This window comes from Podarcis melisellensis (genome assembly GCF_964234715.1).
Source record: "Podarcis melisellensis genome assembly, chromosome: 6".
Classification (NCBI taxonomy): Eukaryota; Metazoa; Chordata; class Lepidosauria; order Squamata; family Lacertidae; genus Podarcis; species Podarcis melisellensis.
Window position 1 is genome coordinate 37,880,450 of NC_138538.1, and position 18,953 is coordinate 37,899,402.

The following is an 18,953-nucleotide window of genomic DNA, read 5'->3' on the forward strand; positions in this document are numbered from 1 at the left end:
CAATCTTTCGCACATACGTGTGTTTGGAAGTCCGTGTTACTTCCACGTGCCCAAAGAACACAGACACAAGCTTGACTCCAGGGCAAAAGCAGGTATCCTTGTGGGATATGCCTCTGGAGGCAAAGGATACAGAATTATGGACTTACAAACTGGTAAGACAAATGCATACCATGCGGTTTATTTTGATGAATATGGAAAAGTAGACACTAAGAACACTGTTGTGGATTCTTCAGATGAGTCAGAAAGGACTCAAGAGTTTGTATATTTCCCTTTTGAGACCCCACAAAGTAATAATCTGCCTTCGAGTGTTACAGCGCCCCCTACAGGCAACACACTAGAAGACGCAGAGGACCAGAACCCTGGCGGCACCAGAGACGAAGATGAGGACTCAGATGGGGACATGCCTGCGTTGGAGGAGGATGAGGAAGCTGATGCGGTTGCAGAACCAGAGGTCAGACGCTCGTCCAGAACCAACAAAGGTGTCCCACCATTACGGTTGTCCTACTTTGCAGGGTCGGCGTTTCCACAGGAACCTTCCACTTGGGAAGAGATACAGGAGATGCCAGCTGCAGAAGCCAGTCTCTGGAGGAAGGCCGCGCAGGAGGAGATGGATGCACTGCATCAGAACAAGACCTGGACACTCACTGAGCTGCCTCCCGGTAAGAAGGCCATTGGCAGTAAATGGGTTTTCAAGGTTAAGAAGGGGTCAGAAGGAGAAGTGCAGCGCTACAAAGCTAGACTTGTAGCACAGGGATTTTCACAGCGTTTTGGTGAAGACTATGATGAAGTTTTTGCACCAACCGTGAGGTACAGCAGTGTAAGAATGCTTTTAAGCATTGCAGCCTCCAAGAAAATGAGAGTGAAACACATAGACATTGCTACCGCTTTTCTACATGGGCAGATTTCAGAAGAAATTTATATGAAACAGCCCAAAGGTTTTGTGAAACCACATGAGGCGCATTTAGTGTGCAAACTCCAGAAAGGACTTTATGGACTTAAACAGGCTGCTAGAGCCTGGAACCAGAAGTTGCATAAAATGCTGACGCAACTTGGGTACAAGCAAGGCGACGCTGACAAGTGCTTGTACAGTAAGTCAAATAATGGACAATTCTCATATATTCTAGCATTTGTTGATGACCTGATTATTGCCACAGCAAGTGAGAAAGACTATACACAGATAGTAAAACACCTTAGCAAAGAGGTGGAGGTCAAGGAGCTAGGAGATGTCCAGTACTACCTCGGGATCCAGGTGGAAAGAGAAGAGGACGGTTCATTTCTTCTCAGCCAAAGACAGAAGATCCACGAGCTAATTGAGCACATGCAGATGCAAGACGCACATCCAGTTGCTACACCGATGGCTACTGACTTCCTGAAGAATCAGCAGGATTCGAAGCAGTTGCCAGACAACAATGACTACAGGTCGGCGATTGGTAAACTTTTGTATTTAGTTACCACATGTAGACCTGACTTAGCTAATGCTGTGGGGATTCTTAGCAGAAAAGTGAATTCTCCCACTGAGCATGATTGGGCAGGTGTAAAGAGGGTGGTGCGATATTTGAAGGGTACCATGAATTGTAAATTAAGGTTACCAGCCGTCAGAGACCCTAAGTTGGTTGGGTATACTGATGCGGATTGGGCTGGGGATAATGCTGATTATAAATCAACAAGTGGTCATGTTTTCATGTTTGGTGATGGACCTGTTGCATGGGGCAGTTATAAACAGAGCTGTGTAGCATTATCTTCCACAGAATCAGAATACGTTGCAGCAACAGAAGCCTGCAGAGAGATCGCCTGGCTTGATCAACTCATAAAGGACTTTGGGTTGGTGAGAAAAGGGCCTGTCAGCTTGCTGGAGGACAATCAAAGTTGCCTGAAGCTGACACAGAGTGAGAAGTTCCTGGCCAGAACAAAACACATTGGGGTTAAATACCACTACATACGCCAGATGATCCAGGATGGACTTGTGGAGCTATCCTACTGCAGCACCCAAGAGATGACTGCTGACATCCTGACGAAACCCCTACCAAGAGAGAGTTTCCAGAATCTACGTGTCAAGCTGGGACTCTGGGTGGTTGAATAAAGTTGTTTATATTTTGTGTATGTTGTATTGCCTGAGAAGGGGTATGTGGGATGTAAAACACAGGAGCAGTCAATGACAACATTCCTAGAGTGTACATGTTAGAACATGGGGAGGGATGTCTGTCCAGCAAGCAGGTAAACTTCCTGGGGACGGACTTCCTCCGCATGTGACCAGAGGTGGGTGTGGCCTCACCTGTGCAGGTAATGATAAAAGCACAGGGCAGGCAGCCATCTCTCTCTCTTGCCTCTTGCCTCTCTCTCTCTTGCCTCTCGCTGCCATCTTCCTTCCATGAGGAACATCTAAGGATGCTCTCTTGGCTCCCAGCCAAGAGAGGAGATAAGGACTATCTTGCTACAAGATAGATTCTAAATGTATTTTACCTTTTTAAGTCTGTGTGCCTTCTGGGATCATATTGTGAACAGAACGTGAGTAAACTCTTTTATACTTTTATACAGACTGTGTCGTGTCTTGTATTTTAAGAGGGATCAAAGGGGAAATTACCAGAGTAATTATTATAGAGGTTCTAGCGAACCTGTGCACACGTTACCGTTGCAAACTAAAAAGGGAATGTTTATAAACTCTGCTGATATTTTGGGAACTTGTTAGCACAAGTTGGATTAGGATATAATCTTACAATATATCCTCTCCTGCACCCCTGAACATTCCCACAAGCAGAGCATGGATTACAGAGTCTTGGTAGTCCAGGTCCCAAAGCAACCATAGCTGACATAGCTGGAAATAGCTACTTGGGTCTGCAGAAACATGCTGGATCCATGAGCCCCATCCACTGCAGGCTATCTACCGAATTCCTCAACACAAGAACCACCAACCCATAACCCCTCCATCTTGTTGAGTTTCAACTTTAGTTTATCATCCAGCCCCATGAACATAGCCATTATTGTATCAGAACTTAGTGTCAGCTTTAAGATTTGACACAAAAGCCAAAATGATGAAGGCGCTCCTCTTCAGCCCAAATCCTGGGACATACATATATATGGAACTATGTCAGACAAAGGCTGGAGACAAGGAAATAGAACCCACTTCATAGCTTGGCTTGGACAAGAAGAACACAGTAGGCAGGATCTGAACACCAAGGATATGATTCAGCCCCTTTGGGCAAACATTGTTCAGACAGCATGACATCTGGTACTGAATTCTTCTTCAGTAATAATAATAATAATAATAATAATAATAATAATAATAATATACAGCCCTATACCCGGAGGTCTCAGGGCAGTTCACAGAATGCATGAATGCATAGAAGAGGAAGCAGGATCTTAACTTCTGGCTCCTCCTCTCAGCCTTCATGTGATCTTATGCACAAAATCTACACAAGTGCAAGTGATATACACACAAAGCATCTCTCTGCACACTGTGTGCATGTGTCATTTGATTACGCTGTGTACAAAAGGACCACTGAATACATGGAGGTCCCTTCAGTAGAAGCGCCAGGCAGCAGATGCTGCGAAGTGGGGGACAGCAGTAAAGTCTTAAGAGAGGATGGAGCTTTGTATGCCACACAACTTGACCTGCATCCCCTAAGCCAGCCTACTATCCTCAGGTACACTGTCCTATCACCAGAGGCGAGGTAAGACACAGCTGCTAGCCTGTTGGCTTCTGTACATGGAAGGAGTGGGTAGCTACAGTGGTACCACAGCAATATGTGTAATTTGGGTGTGCTTTTCATTGGGGAAATGGTGCAAGACTGGGGGCTGACCTCTCTTGCACACTCTTTCACATGCACAGTCCTACACAGATTCAAGGCATTCCTGCAGCTGTTCTGTTCCAACCGATTGCTCACTCAGTGAAGGAAAAGATACAGCACAAATTTCCTAGGCAGGTACAGTGGTACCTCGGGTTAGAGGTGCTTCAGATTACAGATGCTTCAGGTTACAGACTCCGCTACCCCAGAAATAGTACCTCGGGTTAGGACTTTGCTTCAGGATAAGAACAGAAATCTCGCAGTGGCGGTGCGGTGGCAGCGGGAGGCCCCATTAGCTAAAGTGGTACCTCAGGTTAAAAACAGTTTCAGGTTAAGAACGGACCTCCAGAACGAATTAAGTTCTTAACCCAAGGTGCCACTGTAGTTCCAGTGATGATTTGCCTTGCGTATGTTACATTTGTTCCCATTTCCAACCAAAAAGATCACTGAAGAGTCATCTGCAATCAAAAGGTCTTTTGGGGTATACCAGCAGATTCCTCACTGCCCACTCCTAATTCCCATGTTCAGAAATTGTTAGTGAATATATTTAGATCCTGCCTTTCTTTTGAAAGAATAAGAATCCCCCCTTCCTAGATAATTACTTATTTACTTACTTAGATTATTTATAACCTGCCTGCTGTACAAGCCACTGGGCCCTTTAAGACAAAGTCAACTAAGATAAGAACAATACATAAAACTCCATAAAATAACACAGCCCTTAAAATATTCCATACAGCAACTCAACAATAATTCGCTACATTGCGATTTATTAATAGCAGCAGTAACAACTAATTGATTTGTCTCCTCCTCCAAACGTCCTCTGAAAATGGTGGGTCTTAACCATCCTAAAGCTATGAACTTTACAGTTAAGAAACGGGGCCTCAGGAGGGTGGCAGTTCTTGGTGGGAGAGGGGCCACCACTGAAAAGGCTTGCAGCACTTGTCATAGTACTAGACTAATCACTACCTACATTTTCTGTATAGAAAGATAGATATCTAGCAATATTTTGAAGGAAACGGACAAACGTCTGTAGTTAAAATATGTTAGCTTTCTTCTGCGGCACTCCTGTGCCCACTTTATTAGGGAGGAAGGCTTACTTCTGAGTAAGCATGCATCACCTTGCCGTGTTCATTTCTCTGCTTCCCCTGCCTAGAAATCTGGTGGGAAAATACTATTTCCCCGTGTTATATTGCACCTACCCGCCGCACCTTTGCACTCCCAGGTGTGTCTGTGTTTCCTGATTTCCGCACAGGAATTTCCTGAATTGATACACTTAGCTTGGCACTCGCCTATATGGAAACCCTGAACCCTACATTCCATAATCGCAAAACTTTCTCCCGAGAGACTTTCAGCATAATGTGCAACAGGCCCGAAGGAAGAGCTAGGACCACATTTTTTCCCCCATTTTATTTGAAGGCTGCGATCCTGCGGTCACTTACTTAGGAGCCTGCCTCCCGGGGGCACTTGCCGCAAACCTTTTGGTGGTATGGGGGGGGGGACAAGGAGAAGAGTGAAGGAGAGAGGGAGGTTCCCCCTCCCCTCCCTCCATCCCCAGGATGATGTCCCACCTGTGGCAACGCACCTGTGCGCCTGTTTTTACCTGGCCCAGGTCGCACGGCTCTGGGATTGAGTCCCCTGAGCCCACTTCCCCTTCTTCAGGCTGCCTTTCCGTCCCCTCTTTCGCCCGCCAGCCTCGGACGCAGGAGCCGGTGCCAGCCACCCCGATTCTTCCTCTGGAGCTCTGAATTCTGTTGCTTTTCCGCTGGAGTTTGGCTTTCTGCTCCCTCCCACCCACCCCCCCCCTGCCTCTCCACTCCCTTCCCTTAGGAGCCAGCGAGGACCCCCCACCCACCCCCTTGACAGGTAGCATCCTTGCTGTGGATGAATGCGGATCTATTCCAAAACGTATACCTGCTTCCACACACGCCCACCCCCCAAAAAAAATCATCCCCGTTCCTTCCCGATCCAGCCAAAATCTCCCCCCCCCCCTCCGACGGATTCCTTGATTTTGCTTTGCTCTGACGTTGCCGAGGAGAGAGGAAGAGGGAGAGAGAAGCGGGCGTGGGGGGAGTTCCAAAGACTGCAGCAAATTGGGGCAGGCCTGGGATCTGTGGGCGCTGGCTGGGGAAGGGTTAATCCCCGGTGCCTGTATGTTAATGAGCTCCATGGTAATGCAAGGAGGCCGGCTTTCGCGGGCAGGCTGCTGGTGATGGAGAGAGGAGGGAGGGAGGGAGGGAGAAGGAGCGCCGTGCCAGTCTAGCTCCTGTGGTACTGGCAGAAAGCGAGCGAGAGCGAAGCGCGCGGAGTGAGCGAGCGTGAGGGAGAGAGAGAGAGAGGGTGGGCGGGAGCGAGAGGGAAACGCCGAGCCACATCCATGAAGGAAATGACAGCGTGAGGCAGGCGAGGCAAGGCAGCCCTAGCCAGCCAGCCGCCGCCAAGGGGAAGCCTGCCGGGGCTCGCCGATGCCAGCCCGGAGTCCGAACGGATCCCTGAGGTGGCCAAGCCCCGCCAGCCAGACGAGCGGGAAGCAGCCTCGGGCACCGCATCTCGGGCACAACAAGCGGGCGAGGCGCGCGCCGGGCTGCTGCCGCGGAATGACTGACTGACTGACTGACTGACGCGCGGACTGAGTGCCGGAGGGGCGGCAGGCAGGCAGGCAGCGGCTCCGTCAGGCAGGAGGAGCAGCCGCCGCGCGACTTTCGGAATACAGATCCATGCCAGGCTCGCCGGGGGTTTCATGAAGCCGGGCTGTGTGTGGATTACCTCGCCGTAATTTCGAGGAGGGAGAGGGCGACGGGGAGCGCCCGGGGAGCGGCGAGGCGAAAGAGTCCTTCTGGAGCCTGGGTAAGTCCGCGAAGGCTGCCCACCGCGGAGCCCGCGCCTTGCCCGCCAGCACCTGGTTGCCGCCCCGCCCGCCCCGCTTTGGAGCGCAGCAGGGCAGTCTGCTTTCCTTATCGATTCTCGCCGGGTTTGTGTTCAATATGATGGTGATGGTTCACCAGCCACTTTCCCGCCGTCTCGGGGGGGGGTAGGGGGGAGGTGTCGCCTCTCTTGACAGCCGTTCCCGCTCCCCCTGGACTTCCGCGGGACTCGCTCCCAGGTTGGAAGGGGGGTGTTGCTGCATGTAGAGGATTGCAAGCCGTCCAGGCGCTTCTCCCTCGGCGGGAACGGCGGCTCGGGGGTTTGCAAGACAGGTGCGTCTCTGGAGCCCGCTCCCCTCGAGCCGTCGATGGCGGGAGGAGATCGCTCCCCAGATTTCTGGGGTCGCTGCTTCCAAACCGATCTCTTCGGGATTCTGCTGCTCCTTCCGGAAGCCCGCTCCCCGTTTGGCGGAGGCAAGTGCGCTGGAAGAAGCAAACAGGTTCACCCTCCCGAAGAAAAGTTCCCACCGAGAGAGACTTGGAAGTGGTTTCGATTTCCCTTTGGAAACGTCTCTCCCAGTGTCCCAGTAGCTTCTCAGGGGTGGGGGGTGACTTTGTATCCATGGTTCAAACCCTGCAGAGATGGTGATCCCCCCTCCCAACCTAAAGTTGCTTGCTTAATAGAATATCCCACCGCTGAAGCTTTTCTGTCTGTTACACTGGTTTGCATTCCTCCTTATAATGCGGGTACCAGCCTCTCTGGGACCCTCTTTTGCAATGTGGCTCGCTGCAAAACTTCGTGTTTCTAGAGACTGTGGGTTGTTAAGTGCTGCCACAATAACTCCCACTTAGATGATGAAGTCCACGGAACCACACTGAACAGAGGAGGAGTTTGCATGGTAAGGAAAGTGATAGGATCTGCTTTGGTTTGGGAATTCTGCAGGTGAGAAGGGAATAATAAGGGATACATCCAATTAGTAGACCATTGAAACCAATGGACTAAAGTTATGCCCAATCATTTCAACAGGTCTACTCTGAGTATGGTCAGCATTGAAACTTACCCTGTGAATGCCCCCCCTTGTGTTTACAAGCATTCTCCCAGGATTTGTATAACTTGTCAGTAAAATGGGTCACTTTAGCAGCTCTGACTGATTGTGGGTTATGAGCTCTCATTGACTGGGCTGCCTCATTGATGACATCGTTTCACCAAGTTAAGTCAATGACCTACTTTTTTCTATGGTCAGGAGACTGATATAACTATTCAGCAAAGACCAAATGCCATTCAAAGCCTGCAACGTCAATACCTCCAACACTTAATTTCCTTGGTATCCCCCATGGCCAGCTCCTCCCTGCCTCCATGAACCTGCAGACTTTTTATAACACAGTGTTTTGGTATCATTCTGTTAAAACTGAATGAAAACAACCAGTGTAGACTTTGGAAGTAATATACAGTTGAAAGTTCCGTGCAGTGTGGGTCTTGAAATGGAACATAATAGCAAAAAAGTGATTCCTTGCTCCGATGGACCCACTGCAAGAAGATGAAGGTAACCCCTATTTATTCGCCATTCCCTGAATCACTATTTCAGTGTATTTATTCGTTGAGTCACCCCATCCCAGAACAACTTAAAAGAGGTTTGTGCTGTGGAAAGAGGTAACAGATTCTGTTTCAGAATCTGAACAAATTCCAAAAATGTAATAGACACTTCCTTTCTCTCTTGACACCCCCCCATCCCTGATCTAACTCTGCCTGATACTTCTCTTTAACCCTGTAATCATCTGAACTCCTCAGCTGAAGAATATGAATTTCCTAGAATACAAAATTCAAACAAAGAAACAAATCCAGCAGTCCCAATCACTCTGATGGTAGAGAATAAATGTTTCCCTGCCTTTGGCTCTCTCTGTTTGGCAAAAATGGAAATGGCATTTGGAATGGGTTTTGTGGTGGAGACACAGGGACCACAGGGTTTTTCAAAGGTGTCTCCTGTAATCTGAAACCCCCTGTGCTGAAAGGAGCAATGAAGAACTTTCTGCTTGGTTGCAAGGTTTCTTGAAGGCTTCGAAAGTTTTTTTGCTACTTTCAGGCTATAGGCATCCCTCATGTTCCATTGCAGTGTTTTGGGACTTGCACTGAGAAAGTTGCAAACAACTCTAGGGAAGTCATTTGGATGCCAACATGCAAAACTCCACAAAGCCATGGTGCAAGTAATTTGCATGTTTAGCCAAAATACCCTGTAGTATTCTGGTGCACCAAGAAAAGTTATTCATGTGAGTGATTTCCCCCCCACACACACACACAACCCAGAACTTCATAAGTGCAGGTACACATGACTGTCTGTTTCTGCCCACTTTCACAACTGTTCCCAAAGAGAACTATCTCCTCAGTAGCGTCCAAAAGGCTGTCATCCTCCACTGGCAACAATAAAGTATTACTCAGTTGTTTCCACTCACACTTTAACTCTTGCCCTGGATCAATGTGTGCTAAAAGTTCACATCCTCTACTCTTTTTGCAAACACCATTTGGGCAGTCTACCTGCCCATCTAATTCTAAGCAACTGCACTGGTGGGGATGTGTCCTCCTGCTTTCTCTCTTCTGATATTTCCATTCAGTCCCTGGAACATTTTACTCCTTTGCCTGTCAGGCATCCATAAAAGAATAATGGCAGCAGCAGCAGTAGCAGCAGCAGCAGCAGCAATAATAATAATAATAATAATAATAATAATAATAATAATAATAATAATAGCTCCCCGCCTCTCACCCAACCTGAGCCAGTGGGTGCTCTTGAGACAGGCCCTTTCCCCCATTTCCAAACACTCTTGATTATTCAGCTAATCTTTATTTCATGGGCACGTTACAAGAAACACACAAACAGAGGGAGAGAGAGTAGAAGGCGGTGACATGTTTAAAATACACAAGAAAGGCGCTGGCAGGAATATAATCGTCCTTATTCTGCTGATATGAAATATTTATGGCTCTAAGTTGCGGCGAGGTTCTCTCCCCCTTCCCCCTTCCTCTTTGCAAACCTTTCAGCACCACCCCTCCCCTTTCTGCCTCGGTAAAAATCATATTTAAACAATTCAGCACGGGGCCCTTCATTCTTATGCTTTACCCCCTCACCCAGCTGTCTCTTCGTGTAGCTGTGCACAGCTGTCTACACGCGTAGCCGGGGGGTACAATGTACTTCTGTCCATCACTACAAATGGGAAAACCAGGAATTGCTAGCCAAGCTACTAACCAAATCATAAAGAGACCCACGCATTGTGTTACAGTCTGTTAACTAGAAATAATTCACAACCATCCATTTAGCCAGGCCTGGGAAGGAGGGGGAAGCCTACAAAAGAAGCCCCCCCCCACCCTCATTTCCCTCTCCTTCCTTCATCCAAGGTGCCTGTATTTGATAGCCAAAGCCTGCTTACCCCCTTGGGCATTCTGTTATTAATTCATTAGATCTGATCTTATTTTATTTTGTTTTATTTTGCTCCCTCCTGGTATTCTCCCTCCCCACCCCCCACCCCTCTCACAATTCAAACAGTGGTGAATGGACAAAACTCCCTCAAGGGAAACATTTTTTCACTTAGTTACAAAGATTTCATGGCTAATTAGAGTAAATGTGGTTTTAAGAGTGTTAATCTCTTAACCAGCTTGGCTGGCAGGCCAGGGCGCTTACAAAAGGAAGAGAAGGATGAATAGAGGAAGAGGGGGCTGCTTCTCAGGGTTCCACCATTATTGATGACAGTGTCCATCCTATCCAATAAGAGCCCTGTAGATGGTCAAGTTAGGCCCACCGCTCCTCTCAGTGAGGGATCCCTTCATAGAACTGGCCTCTGTCGTGATGTGGTTTGTATTCCCAGCCCTCCCCTACATGACCCCAAATTAGTGCCTGTGAAACTTAAAGCCGCAGAGGCTGAGGCAAAGGAAAGAAAGTTCTTTGTCCTTAGAAAAGAGATTTCTGGAAAGCTTAGATGATAATAACATCAGAGCAGAAAGAGGATCAAGGCAGTGTATTCTACTTGGCAGGTACAGGCTGCTGCCCAGCGTGTTTTATGGGCAAGTTCATCCAATGCAGCTAAAAAAATAAACTCTGTAAGATGTTTCCCCAAGCTCCACCAGCCCCAACTGGTCCATGGTTAGGGATGATGGGAACTGGAGTCTGGCAATGTCTGGAAGGGACCACAGGTTACACACCCCTGTGCTATATATAGCCTATGAATTGTGATGAGAGGGAGGGTGCTGACATATGAGCCAAAAACTTCTTCTCTGCCAAACATTTTGCGGGGAAGTTTTCTGAAACAGTTGAACCCTCCCCAGTCTCTTCGGTGGAGGTCCTTCACCCTCTTGTCTCCCAGAGATGGATCTGAGGACACATAGACAAATAAGGAAAGTTGTTTGTGTGCAGAATCATTCCGTCTCTGCCCAGCGTATCAGTTTTGCTCCAAGGTCAAATGTATGTTAATGATGGGGAGGTGAGGCAAGTGCTTCCAATTTTTCTTCTTTCTGACATCGTTTTCAGATCCAGAAGTGTTAAGGAGGGAAGGGGGGGGAGGAAAGAAGGAAGAAAAAGAAAAAAGAAATCTCCCTGTCAAACCACTATGGCATGAGCAGGAGTTAGTTGTGGGGTGGGATTTGTTTATTTATTTATTTATTTAAAATAAGGTTCCTTCTCTGAAGCAGATGGCTCCTGCCAGACCTGCAATCCATCTTCTCCTTGATACCATTTTGACATAAGACCCAACGCTGCACTAAATAAACTCCAGGGCGCTGCAAGCCAAGGACTTCTGAGCTTGGCAAAAAAAAAAAAAACCAGAGCCACTGATTAAGAATGCTCTGGATATTCTGTTGAGCTTCTTGTTTATTTAAATGCACCTGCCTTTTCCTTTTCTCTATGCTCAAGACATCCCAAAGTTTTCTCCAGTGACTTTCATCTTTTCGATTTTTACATGAATGGGTTGTGAAACCTGCAGTGCCACTTTTCCCCACTAGAGGGGGGCTCCTGCAGATAAAGGTTGATATAGTGGAAAGTAGCTTTTGTATAGAGCAGTGGGTGGGTGGTAGTGGTGCCGGGAGCGGGACATTCTGCTATGATCATGCCACTGTTCAGAATCTGCTAAAAACCACCCAGTCCTTTCCTTCTGTATATCATATGGTGAAGCAAGGCATGCCTGTGCAGTTGTGTGCTTAAAATGTGATATACATCTGGCCTGCTCTTTTCACGAAGTCCTAGCTGTGAATGGCAGTAGCAGTATGCGGGGGAGGAGCAAGAGCAGTTGAGTACTTGAAAAGCATTCCTGGTTATGAACCAGGTTGATGTTTTCTCCCCTCATTTTATCAGGGAGAGAGACCTGCTTTCAGAATCTTCTCAGCATGGTTCCCTCTTTCCATCGCCCCTGCTGTGGCTGGAATGTAGCTCTGAGAACAGCCACAGATGTTAGTAAAGCAGCATTAGGAGGACTCTCAGAAATATAAAAATGCAGCAACGCAGAAAACCGATGTCAATTGTGAGGTCTCTCTCTTGCGTTCCCTTTCTCTTTCTAATCCAATATACCTTGCACCATGTCCGCTCCGCTGCTTGCTGTTTTGCCTGAATTAGGTCCCATCCTTGTGCTTCATTGGCTGGGAGAATATAGTGCGGCCTGACTCTGTTGGCAAACGGGGATACTGCTGGCATCTCTGTGGGATGGTGCATGCCAGCAGAGGGGTTCTGGGAAAGCGTTGGCCTCCCTCATTCCAATCTGATCGAGCCCAGCTCGTGTTTCTGAGTTTAATCTACGCTTCTCTTTGGGCTGAAATTGAACTGGGGGGTGGAGGTGGCAGAAGGGGGGTGGCAGGTGGAGGCTGGAAATATGAAAAGAGAGATAAATGTATCGTGTTATGAAAGTTTAATCCTGCTTTGCTGTGGCTAAAATTACATTCAGGGCTGGAGATAAAAGGCATCGGAGTAACATTATAAAAAGGCCAGATCATCTTAAAAGGCAGAGCGATAGCGAGCCCAAGTCAGACAAGCCATCAATCCAATGCTCACACACAGAGGCAGTTCTCCAAGGGAGCGGAGAAGCAAATGAGGTGTGCTGCCGGTTCCCTCCTGCCTAATACTGCTGACTTGCTGCAGTGGGAAAAGAAAAGGCACTTGGCTCAGAATGTCCATATCTGAGAAACGGCTGACCGGCTGCCTGGTGTGTTGCTTGTCGGCCACTTTCTTCGTGGGCTGGAATGGGCTGGCTGGGGGAACCTTGAACAGCGGGATCTCAGGGACCCCAACAGTGCACTCTGGAGACGATTAGCCGCACTTGGAGGATCACAGAATGTTGAGGGGTCTGTGAAGTTTTGGCACATGCACGATGCTGCTCAATAAGGCACACTGGAGTGAATGTGAACTATGGTGGAAGTGAAACAGTAGAATGCTGTCAGCAGCTTGTGTGTTTCAATAGATGGGTTGCGTAGGGGACCTGAGTTCAAATGCTGCTCTCCTTAGATCCTGTGTATATTTCATATTATTAAATAGCAGTCCCTATTTGTTAGACATTTGGAAAAAGCAAAGGCCAAACCAGTTCTTTATCTTTCTTGAAGCACATGCATTCATCAGCCCTCTCTCCAACTGCCACCAATGATTTAATGTTGTTTGGGTGCTTCATGTGTTCAGTACCTCTGAAGTCCTCAGTGACTCCTTTACATGTGAACTTTCTGGGTTAAGGCCAGGAAAGAAAGCGAATTCAACCCAATATTCTTCATAATGTTGCAGAAATGGTTAATGACCAATGAGAATGAGAACTCTGGGAGAAGAGGAGCCAAATAGCAGTTTGTATAGGCCTTGCTGCATTACTTCTTTTTGTTGAGGTAGAGTGTCAGCCAAGAGAAGAGTTAATAGGCACACTCTTTTCCTGGAAAACAAAATTCAAAAATAAACACTTGAGATATAACTTATAACTGGTTCTCACCTCCATATTAGTTGGAGTTTCTGTTTATCGGTGGGGAAGGAGCAAGACTAGTCAAAACAATTTACTGCCTGAGGCAATGAAAAGACAGTGCTGCCCCTTTTCTCCCCAATTCCACAAGCTGAATGAATCCCATTGGACTGGAAGTTGAAGGGACTGGAGAAGACAGAAAGAAGCTTTAGGAATTGTCACCATTCAGCTCCCATAGTGGCCTCTCCCTCCACACACCCCAACTGCCACCACAGGAGCATCTTGCCCTGAGGAGAGGGGAGAAGAAGCAGTAACAGCTTTTTCTAAACAAACAAGTTGTCTTGTCCATTCTATTGTAACTTTATATCTACAGTGGAACCTCGGTTTTCTAACATAATCCATTCCAGAAGTCTGTTCGATTTCCAAAATGTTTGAAAACCAGGGATCAAAGGGCTGTCAGCAAGTTCAATGGGGAAAATTGAGAAACACGCCTTGGAAGCCGTTCAACTTCCAAGGCATGTTTGAAAATGGAAGCATTCACTTCTGGGTTTTTGGCAGCCAAGATGTTCGAAAACCGAGGTTTGACTGTGTGTGTGTGTGTACACACTTTGCTTGTAATCATCTTACAAGTGGACAGCAATTGTATGCAGCAATCCCCACCACATCCTTTGCCTGATTTTGGCTATCCATTTTTTCCTAATGGTAGCTCTGGGCTGGAAACCTGAAAAGAGAACAGATTATGATTGTTCTGTCTGCTGACAGACTTGTTTTTTTCTGACCTCACAGTGACCACCTGCCCCAAAGACTGAACTACAGTATAGGCGCTCACTCTATCACTGCGTCTAGGTATGGTTTCTCTTTCTAGTGTCTTCTGACCAGTATCTCTTAGTTCTTTCATGACACCTAACACTCTTTTTGCCCAATCCATAGGTATATAGAATTATCCACACTCCCCTCCTCTGGCAGAAAAGCCCACATACATTTGTTGTGTCCAGTTTTAGACTGTAGTTTTCCTCAGCCCACCCTGAGGTAGCATTTTCTGTGCATCTGCTCTTCTTGTCCTGATGCTGAGTTTCCAACAAGTCATTTCTGCCAGTTTTCCTAGCATTTGCACCACTGACTTGAACCCATAGACCCGTGTTTCTCAAACTTGGGTCCCTAGCTTTTGTTGGAATACAACTCCCATCAACCTGACAATTGATCCTACTAGCTAGGGATGATGAGAGTTGTAGTCCAACAACAGCTGGGGACCCAAATTTGAGCAACATAGCTATAGACAGAAAGTGTGAGGGAGAGCATCATTGTAGTAACAAGTGTGGTTTTCCCCTCACAAGCAGGCAGGCAAGCAGGCCTTCTTCTCCTTTGAAGTAAACTTCAAGAAAGTGAAAGGTGACATCTGGATAAATATTACGGTGACCTCTCACCTCCCATTCCTCCTCCAGCTTCGCCTTTCTTATCACTCCCTAATGAATCCATCAATGTGGCAGCAGGAGGGAGAACAGCTCCTCCAGGCCAAAGCAAATTTTATTCCCCCAGCACCAATTTCCTCAGGGGTGGGTAAAGGGAAGAAGTGTTCCAAATTTTGAGGAATACTTCAGTTATTTTGAAGCTAACATCCAAACAGGAAAGGAAAGTCTCCTTCCTAGTTGCCTGGAGTGACCGGGAGGCTGGGCGAGTGTGAGATAAACATTTATTTTATTTTTGCAACATCAAAGCACTACTGGAGTGAGGCAGTCTGTACTCCCCAAGCTTGTTGAAGGCAGCTGAGGTCTGAGGTTATCAAATACTCAAAGTTGGCTCTTGGGAAAATCACTGTAATTTTGTGATAGTGTTGTTTTCTCACCCCGTCTCTCTGCTCTTTGCAATAAATATTTGAAAGCTAGAGTAGATGGGGCTTTTAAAATATCAGCTATGTTCACATTGGGGTGCCTTGGTCCTGAGCTTCTGGGGGATTCCTGTGTCATTCACAGGTATGCAGGAGGGCTTTGTTCTTTGCAAGTTTTGATAAGAATTTACCTGATCTGCACCTGCTGGACTAATGCGCAGATTGGAATGCAATTTACCCTAAAGATTTTATATTTCTCCAAATTTTGAGATGCAGCTCTTGACTTAAAAAAATAATAATACCAAACTGTAGATTAAAATGCACATTTTGGGGGCAAATACATTTAGAAATGTGTACTTTAAGAGAAAATATGTTTAGAAATGTGTATTTTGTGAGAAAATATGCATTTATTGTTTTTGTATAGATTTAAAAAACACCCCTGACTAATGCAGAAATGGAATGAATTTATGAATGAACACATGTGAAAATGACTGTTCCAGCCACCATATTCATGGGGTAAAAATGCATCTAGTGATAGTGTAAGGCATAGTTCTTCCAACAGTGTAAGGCAATGCTCTTCAACTTTGTACCCCGTGATGTGTGGGCTAAATTGATTGGGGATGATGGGAGTTGAAGTCCAGCAACATTCGGCGACCCAAAGTTAAAGAATGGTGATGTAAAGGGCTTTGTGGTGTGGAATCAGGGCTGACGATAACGGGACTAAGATGAGACTATAAGAAAAAGAAACAAAGGATTCAGGCAAGACTATTGAATGTGTTAATACCTGCAGCAAGAGTTAAAATGGTCCACTCATGAAGGGCAGCAGGTGGGTGATTGGATAGAAAAGGTAGATTAGGATGGAGAACAAGTACTATGCAGGAGCAAGGCTGAAATGTGGGAGCTGATGGTGGGTCACAAGGGAGAGCAGATGAAGGAACCATCCAAAACAGAGAGAAAAACATGACAATGATAGTGGAAATATAGGGAGCTTTTATAGCAAGATCAGGGATTCACAAGGTCCTAGCTGAGACTTCCTTTACTGCTTGCACCCCTGAGCTGCTTCCACGAAATTTGCTTGGATCCTACTCCACGCTTACCCAGGCCCATTCCTCCTGTGATTGTGACTGTTCTATCCCTCATAAACCCTGACTTGGATATAAACAGGTTCTGTTATGATCACAGTAAAACCCTCAACAATCATGTAAAGTAGATATTATGATACCCCCTACAGATTGGTGGGTGCTGAGTCTACAAGAGAGAGTGCTTGCCTAAAACCACTGAGTACGTTCATAGCTGAGATGAGAGTTAAACCAATGGCTTCCCCACTCACACACTTAGCTGCAACATTGCACCAGTTCTTATCAGCTGCTGGGAAGCCAATTTTTATGTTTCTCCCTTAAAGCACCAAGCAGCATAAGGCAGCCAAACTCCCACTGCTCTTTACCAGTTTTCAGGAAGCTGAGAAAAACAGGAAACTTCTAGGGAGCAGTGCTTAGTCACAAACTGTTCTACATATGGAGGCTTTCAAGGAAGCTGACCACTGTTATGTACAGGCCTTAGCAAGACGCTGCTGACTCACCTTGGAAAAAATCATTCGGGTTATTTCCAGAGGTGATCTCTTTAGGAACAAATGCCTCTGGGAGAGGTTTGCATGCTTGCTTGAGACTCTCTATATTTCATTACTGGTCAGTTACCTTATTTGTAATCAGGGAATCCTATAAAATCCAGTAGAGGTTTGCCTTGCCTCTTCAGTAAGTAACACCTGAACTGATCTTCCTCTCCTACCTTTCTCCCTAAGTCCCCTTTCCTTATCTGCCTTTGTCTTTCTAAGCCTGATGGCAGCTCCCCCCTCTTTTTAAATTGGTATTAACTGCTTTGCGGGATATTGTTTGAAAAGTGAAATATAAACGTTGAAAATAAACTGGAAAATGGGGGTCCCTCTAAAGTTGGAAATCCTTCTTTCTCACCTAAAGTTGTTCAGTGCTATGTAAATGGATAGTCTGTGTGGCATTCAGGTGGGGGGAAGGGAGACACATTAAGAGAGTGAAGGAAAAGATCCATACCTGTCAATTCTACCACTTTCCAAATGAACCCAGAGCTTTGCCCATGGGAAGTGGAAACACATTCAGTAGATCTCATTGATCTTATCTGTTACGGTTAGATGAACTTGACCTGAAAGTGACATTGGGTCAATGAGATTTACCAAACAAAGTCTTCCGCTTCTCATAGGTCAGCCCTGTGGTTAACCAAAAGGCAGTCAGGTTAGCACCTCAACATTTATTCCTACCACTCTACTTTGATTTTTGCCCTAAAAGTGGAAGGCTCAGAAAGACATGGTCGCACAGGGTTTAGGCATGCAGCAACAGATTTACTATTTTGTTCCAAACCTCACCGTGCTAAGCATGGGATGTATCTACATCCAGAATAATTAGCCTCTGAAGCCCTGTGTGAGTGTCTCTGGGAATTAATGGCATCTGGTCCCCATAGCAGACTTCTTTAAAATGCTGTTGAATCCCAGAGCAGTAGCTACTATTCTCAGAGGAGAGTAAATTGAAGGGAAGTTTATTTAGCCAGCATCAGGAGCAAAAATACTGCCACCTCTATACAGTTCGTGAATGGAATGGACTGTAGCAGTTTAGAGGACCTAAGATTGCTATATATGTCCTTGAGTGGTGGTCTTTTGCATGTTCCCCAAGGACAGATGTATGGAAAGAAAGTCTGTCATTCAGCCTCAGTGTGATTATCACGAAGGTTGCAATCTTATGCACACTTAACTGTGAGTAAACCTCAATAAACACAGTGAGGATGTACTTCTGAGTAAACAGCATTGAATTATGATGAACAGCTCACACTCTTCAATCCATTCCTCCCTGCTCCTGTTCAGCTGTAATGTTTTCTTTTAACAGTGTGAACATCCCCATCTTTTCTTTAATGCATTTTAGTGCTGTTCAGATAACCTACCGCACTTAGACATAGAGTGCCGGAGAAATGCAGGGCATGTTTTAATGGCTCTAGTGCAGGTGTACCAGGTTGCTAATGAGACCTTAATGTCGGTGGCATCATCATTGCCATGGAGAGGCAAGGGGACAGCAGCCAAACCACGCTCCCTTTAACTGACATAAATGATCCATTAAATATTGCTGTGTTGTAGGCCTGCACAACTTGTGACCCACCAAGCCAAATGCCCTGTTTTTTGAAGTCTCAACTGAAAAGCAAAACCAGGAGATTTATCAAAGCCCATAGTGGACTGTAATGTGTAGACAGGGAGCTGAACTTGACTTAGTGCATCACACAGTGCTAATCACTGCAAAAGGGAAGAATGCCATGTTACCCTAGGATAACCCTCTTGTTACCCTCTTGAACCTTGAGTCCCCAGGTGTTGTTTAACTACAACTCCCATAATCCCTGGCCATTAGCTAAGCTGGTTGAAGATGATAGGATTTGTAGTGCAACAACAAGTTTGTATTCCAAGGACCCAAGAACACTGCTCCAGGAAGTCAGTGCCATAATTATATTTGTTTTGAGCCTTGCCCCTGATACAGCCTGGATCATATTTATGGCCTTCATGCAACACACAGGGTGAAGTGT

General features: G+C 46.4%; 1 protein-coding gene across 2 annotated transcripts in view; it reads left to right on the forward strand.

Moving 5' to 3' along the window:
* The first annotated feature begins 6,039 nt into the window (after window positions 1-6,039).
* The window catches only part of PLXNA2 (plexin A2), a 392,250-nt gene continuing 379,336 nt past the window's right edge, over window positions 6,040-18,953 (forward strand). Inside the window, exon 1 of one of the 2 annotated variants that reach the window (XM_081916268.1) lies at window positions 6,040-6,626. The gene's annotated coding sequence lies outside the window, so the exon portion shown is untranslated. The remainder of the gene's footprint in view (window positions 6,627-18,953) is intronic. The other variant, XM_081916269.1, reaches the window with a different exon arrangement.